Here is a 6,114-nt window from a genome sequence, read left to right on the forward strand (position 1 = left end):
GGTTAGAAGAGAGCTCACACGGGATTATTCCGGTCACAAGGTAATTGGAAACATCGGCAAACCGTGGCATATCCTTCATTGACATCGCAAGGAGTTGTTCGTCGGTAAATGAATCATTGATCTCAAAGCCGTCACAAGGCCTCCCTCCTCCTCCAAACGGGACAAGTGGTCCGCCACTTGATTCTCACTACCCTTCCGGTCAATAATTTCTAGATCAAACTCTTGAATAAGTAAAACCCATCTCATCAATCTCGCCTTGGAGTCTTTCTTGGTCATCAAATACCTAAGGGCGGCATGGTCGGTGTGCACTATAACTTTGACCCCCATAAGGTAAGTTTAAAACTTTTCCATATCAAACATAATAGCCAACAACTCTTTCTCAGTGACTGTATAGTTCCTTTGAGCCTCATTGATGGTCTTGCTTGCGTAGTACATCAGATGAAACATCTTGTTGATTCTTTGGCCCAAAACAGCCCCAACCGCAACGTCACTAGCATCACACATGAGCTCGAAAGGCAAGCTCCAATTTGGTGCGGTAATGATGGGGGTAGACGTCAACTTGAGCTTGAGAAGATCGAATGCTTACATACAACTCTCGTCGAACAAGAACTTTGCATCTTTCTCTAGCAACTTGCACAAAGGGTGTACCACTTTAGAAAAATCCTTTATGAACCTCCGGTAAAAACCCGCGTGCCCAAGAAAACTCCTCACCCCTTTGACAAAAATAGGGGGAAGAAGCCTTAAAATCACCTCTATCTTGGCTTTGTCAACCTCAATTCCTCGCTTCGAGATTTTGTGACCCAACACTATACCCTCTTCAACCATGAAATGACATTTTTCCCAATTGAGTACGAGGTATGTGTCTTCACACCGGCCAATACTCTATCCAAAATTTTCAGACACTCATCAAAAGAATCCCCAACCATACTGAAATCATTCATGAAAACCTCCAAGATATCCTCCACCATGTCGGTGAAAATAGCCATCATGCAACGTTGGAAAGTCGCCGGAGCATTACACAATCCAAATGGCATTCGAGAGAAAGCGAATGTGCCATAAGGACATGTAAAAGTTGTCTTCTCATGGTCCTCCGGGGCAATTAAAATTTGATTGTACCCCGAGTAACCATCCAAGAAGCAATAGAAAGCACGCCCCGCAAGACGATCTAGCATTTGGTCAAGGAATGGCAATGGGAAATGATCTTTTTGGGTCACCTTGTTTAGCTTCCGGTAGTCCATACATACTCTCCACCTGGTGACCGTGCGAGTAGGAATGAGTTCATTGTTGTCATTGGCCACCACAGTCATACCACCCTTCTTCGGCACACATTGCACCGGAGAAGTCCAAGAACTTTCAGAAATAGGATAAACTACACTGGCATCCCATCACTTGATAACCTTTTTCTTCACCACTTCTTGCATCGCCTCATTTAATCTTCTTTGATGCTCTAAGGAAGGGTTTTCATCCTCCTCCAAGATGATTTTGTGCATGCAAAAATGCGGGGCTTATTCCCTGAATGTCAACTAGAGTCCATCCAGTTGCCATTTTTTGCTTTTGAAGCACCGCCAAAGTGGCCTCAACCTGCATGTTAGTAAGACAAGAAGAAAGAATAACTGGTAAAGTAGAATTTGAACCCAAGAATTCATACCTGAGGTGTGGAGGAAGTGGCTTCAACTCCAACACCGGGGGCTCCTCAATGAATGGCTTTGTTGGTGGAGTTTTCCGGTTTTCAAGATCCAAAGATAGCTTCCTCGGCTCATAAGAATAAGAACCCATCCCATGTAGGGCATTGACACTTTCCACTCTACTAGCATCATCATTGAAATCCATCTTCAAAACACTGCTTCAAGCGGATCTTCCACGTTGATCATAACACTGGTATCATCCACAATCACTATTGTGACAATGTCTACAAATGAGCGCACCTCGGTTCTATTGGGATGCTTCATAGATTTGCAAACGTGGAAAACGGCCTTTTCGTCTCCCACTCGGAAAGTGAGCTCACCCACTTCAACATCAACCAATTCCTTCCCGTTGCAAGGAAAGGTCTGCCCAAGATAATAGGAACCTCATAGTACACCTCACAATCCAAAATCACAAAGTCGGCCGGCAATATGAATTTGTCCACCCGGACAAGCACATCATCAATAATGCCCAAAGGTCGCTTCATCGATCGATCAGCCATTTGAAGTCTCATTAAAGTTGGCTTAGGTTGCCCAATACCCAAAGTTTTGAAAATCGAGTAGGGCATCAAATTGATACTAGCTCCCAAGTCACAAAGAGCTTTAGCAAAATCCGCACTCCCAATGGTGCAAGGAATGGTGAAAGCACTGGGATCTTTAAGCTTTGGGGGAATGCACTATAGCACTAACCTGGTGAGTCATTTTTATAGTTTCACAGTCCATAGAATGATTCTTTGTAACCAATTCTTTCATGAATTTTGCATAGCCCGGTATTTGTTCAAGTGCCTCCACCAGAGGCACATTAATAGATAAGCTCTTCATCATGTCAATGAACTTTTTAAACTGATTATCAATCTTATGCTTTGCGAGCCTTTGAGGATAAAGTGGAGGTGGCCTTTGCAGAGGAACCTTGGCTTTTGGCACCACCGGCTCGGGCATGTCAATCACTTGTTCCCTAGACGGGTTCACGGCATCATGGGTTTCTACCTCGGCCTCACCAATATCAATCCTTACATCATTGTTCACATTCTCTTCAACCACATCTTCAACAATCAAAGGTACATCAACATCCCACAACTCAACATCTTCATCCATAACTTGCTTTTGCTTTGAGGCATTCACATCACCGCCTCTCCAACTTCTTGTTGTAAACGCCATTACATGATTGTTATTTCCACCCTTCGGGTTCACTACCATATCACTTGGTAGAGCACCCTTCGGGCGAGTATTCAATGATTGAGAGATTTGGCCTAATTGCACCTCCAAGTTTCGGATAGAGGTGTTGTGAGAAGCCAACTGTGCATCGGAATCCGCATTCCTCTTCATCATCTGCTCGAACATCATTTCAATTCTACCCATATCATTACCAGAAGAACTAGGACCCTGAGAAGAGAAAGAGGGTGGATTGTTCGGTTGTTGGTACATTGGGGGCCTTTGAAAGCCTTGCCCCATGTTGCCTTGGTTTCCATTGTTGTTTCACCCGCCTTGATTGTTGTTGTTGCCCCAATTATTGTTATTTCTATTCCAGTTTCCTTGGTCGTTGTTCTAATTACCCTAATTGTTGTTTTGGTTGTTATTCCAATTGCCACCACTTTGTTGTTGATTGCCCCAATTTCCTTGGGGTCGCCATTGTTGGTTTGAAGAGTTGCCTCTATTGCCTTGATAGTTGTTGACATATTGTACCTCTTCACTTTGGTCATCATAACCATCATTTTGACACCCATCATATTCATCAACAAATTGCTCAGAATTTCCTTGATTTTGTTGCCTCCTTTGCCTTCTCTTGTTGACAAGCATACTAACACCCTCCATGGCATTCACTTGGCGAGGATTCTAAACTTGTTGCAATTGTGCCTTAGCCAATTGATTCATCGTGGTGGTAAGCTCAGCTATCGCTTGCCCGTAATCATATAATTCCTTGTGCAAATGGATAACCGTAGGGTCACCTCGAGGCACATTTGCTCTACTCTGCCATACTGAAGATGTGTCCGCCATTTCATTAAGTACATCACATGCCTCCTCATAAGAAAATTTCATAAAATTGCCCTCGGCCAATTGGTTAACAATGCATTGATTTGTAGTATTTATGCCTCGATAGAAGGTTTGTTGGATCATGGCCTCGGTCATATCATTATTTGGGCACTCATTCACCATCGTTCTATATCACTCCCAAATCTCACGCAAAGGTTCCGTTGGCTCTTGCTTGAAGGCTAATATTTCATCTCGAAGTGCCGCCATATGACTAGGAGAGAAAAATTTGGCAATAAACTTATCCGCAACTCATCCCAAGCTGTGATGGAATGGTTGGGGAGTCTCTCGAGCCAATCCAATGCCTTTCCCGAAGTGAGAACGGGAAAAGTCTCAATCTCAACGCATCCTCGGACACATTCGTCTGTTTGCTCCCCCAGCATGTATCTACGAACCCCTTGAGATGTTTGTAGGCATTTTGATTTGCAGCGCCCGTGAAGTACCCACGTTGCTCAAGTAAGGTCAACATCACATTGGTTATCTGAAAGTTGCCCGCCCGGATTCGGGGTGGGACAATAGCACTTGCGTAGCCCTGGTTCGATAATACTCTGGGAGCCACTCTTGGAGGAACCGGGGGAGGGTCTAGAATATTATTATTTGGATTAGCATTTGCATTGGCACTTCGGCCTCTCCGTTGTCCTTGAGGTGCAAGAGGCACCTCATCTTGCTCAATATCTTCTACCTCCTCCCCCGCTATCACGTTTCCAAGAGGGTCATTTGCGTTGTTTAAAGCCATGTTGGTACTTGAGTAATATCACAAACAAGTAAGTAACAAAGAAGGAAAGAAGAACAAAACTCAAAACTAACTAAATAGATAGCCAACACCGTTAGCTCCCCGGCAACGGCGCCAAAAAATGATCGCTTCAAACTCCACACTACTAAAAAGTAGGAAGAGAGGGTCGTAATAGCTTTTACCCGATATGAGGGTCGGGATCGATTTTCACAGGGAGCTAGGAATGGAGTTGAGTATCTATCTAGACTAGAAGTGTGTATTTGTTCCAAATGTCACTTCCATACATTTTTGGGGTTTTAGATTATAAACTACTATTACCAAGCTATTAATTGAAACTAGATTATGCTACGAGATAATTGTTAAGTTGTATCTAATGGGAATAAGGGCACTAGGGCCATGACATTACCTAGGTGGCTAATTGACGGGTAGAAGTTATTAAAGTTCGATTGACATAATTGGAGCTTATGCTATAACCGTTGCACAATTTTACCAACTCTCACACCTCTCGGTAGAGAGAGTGATTTTGCCCAATTGACTCTCTCGAGACCAAATGGGTAGGCAAATTAGATCAAGCAACTAGGGTTCAAGTAGGGTGATTACTCTCTCGAGGTTTAACCCGTTAACTGGGACTATCAATTCTCGTGAGTCCATCCAAATTCCTTGTTGGGTCAATTTTGGAGACTTAGGCTCTCTTTCTCAAGAAGAGCCAAGTCAACTTAGCACAAACCAGTGTTTGTAACCACCAATTCATAGATTAAACCATAAAATTGACCCAAATAACAAACACCCATAGTCAATCTAACAATAGATGGCAACACCCATGAATTACCCACACTAGTGTTGAGCCACAACCCTAGCTAATGGGTTTAGCTACTCATGCTTGAAGAAGAAAATAAAGAAATAGATGAATAACAAGGCATATTAATTAAATGCTAATGTAAATACAGAGAATCTATCGTTAATTTGAAGCTAAGATGCCAAAAATGGCTACAAATGAGGTTCCCACAAGCGCAGCTCAGCTCTAATATATCTGATGACCTAAAAAATGGTAAAATGTTCTATTTATACTAGGCTGAAAAAATTGGACAAAAATACCCCTACGGGGTCAGTGCGGGCCGCATAAAATGGACTGCGGCCGCACTAGGCTCTTGGAATTCAATTCTGGGCTCTCTGAACTTGGGCTCCTCATAGAATGGACCGCGGTCGCGGAGGCAGCTGTCGCGGTCCGCACATCCATGACCGCTGACCGCATTGGTATTTCCCATCTCTCTGAATATCTCTTCCGCGGACCGTACAAAAAGATAGCGCGACCGCGGAACCTTCACCGCGGACCGCGAAATATGTACCGCGGCCGTGTTACCTGAAGCCCATTTTTGCCAACTCTCTAAACCTCCTTCCACGGAACACACAAAAGGTAGCGCGGCCGCGGAGCCTTCATCGTGGACCGTAAAATGTGTATCGCGACTGCGTTGCCTGAAACCTATTTTTTTCTTCTCTCTGAATCACCTAGTGTGGCCGCATTAGACTTTGTACGGTCCGCACTAGGCTTGTTTGCCCTCAATTTACTGTGTCTTTGATACTTTAGTAGGTTTTACTCCTTTTGAGCTCTTCTTTGACATTTCGTCACTTTGTCGATCAAACCTGCAATCAAGCACAACTTATGAGCCGTTT

This window comes from Nicotiana tabacum, chromosome 11 (assembly GCF_000715075.1).
Source record: "Nicotiana tabacum cultivar K326 chromosome 11, ASM71507v2, whole genome shotgun sequence".
Classification (NCBI taxonomy): Eukaryota; Viridiplantae; Streptophyta; class Magnoliopsida; order Solanales; family Solanaceae; genus Nicotiana; species Nicotiana tabacum.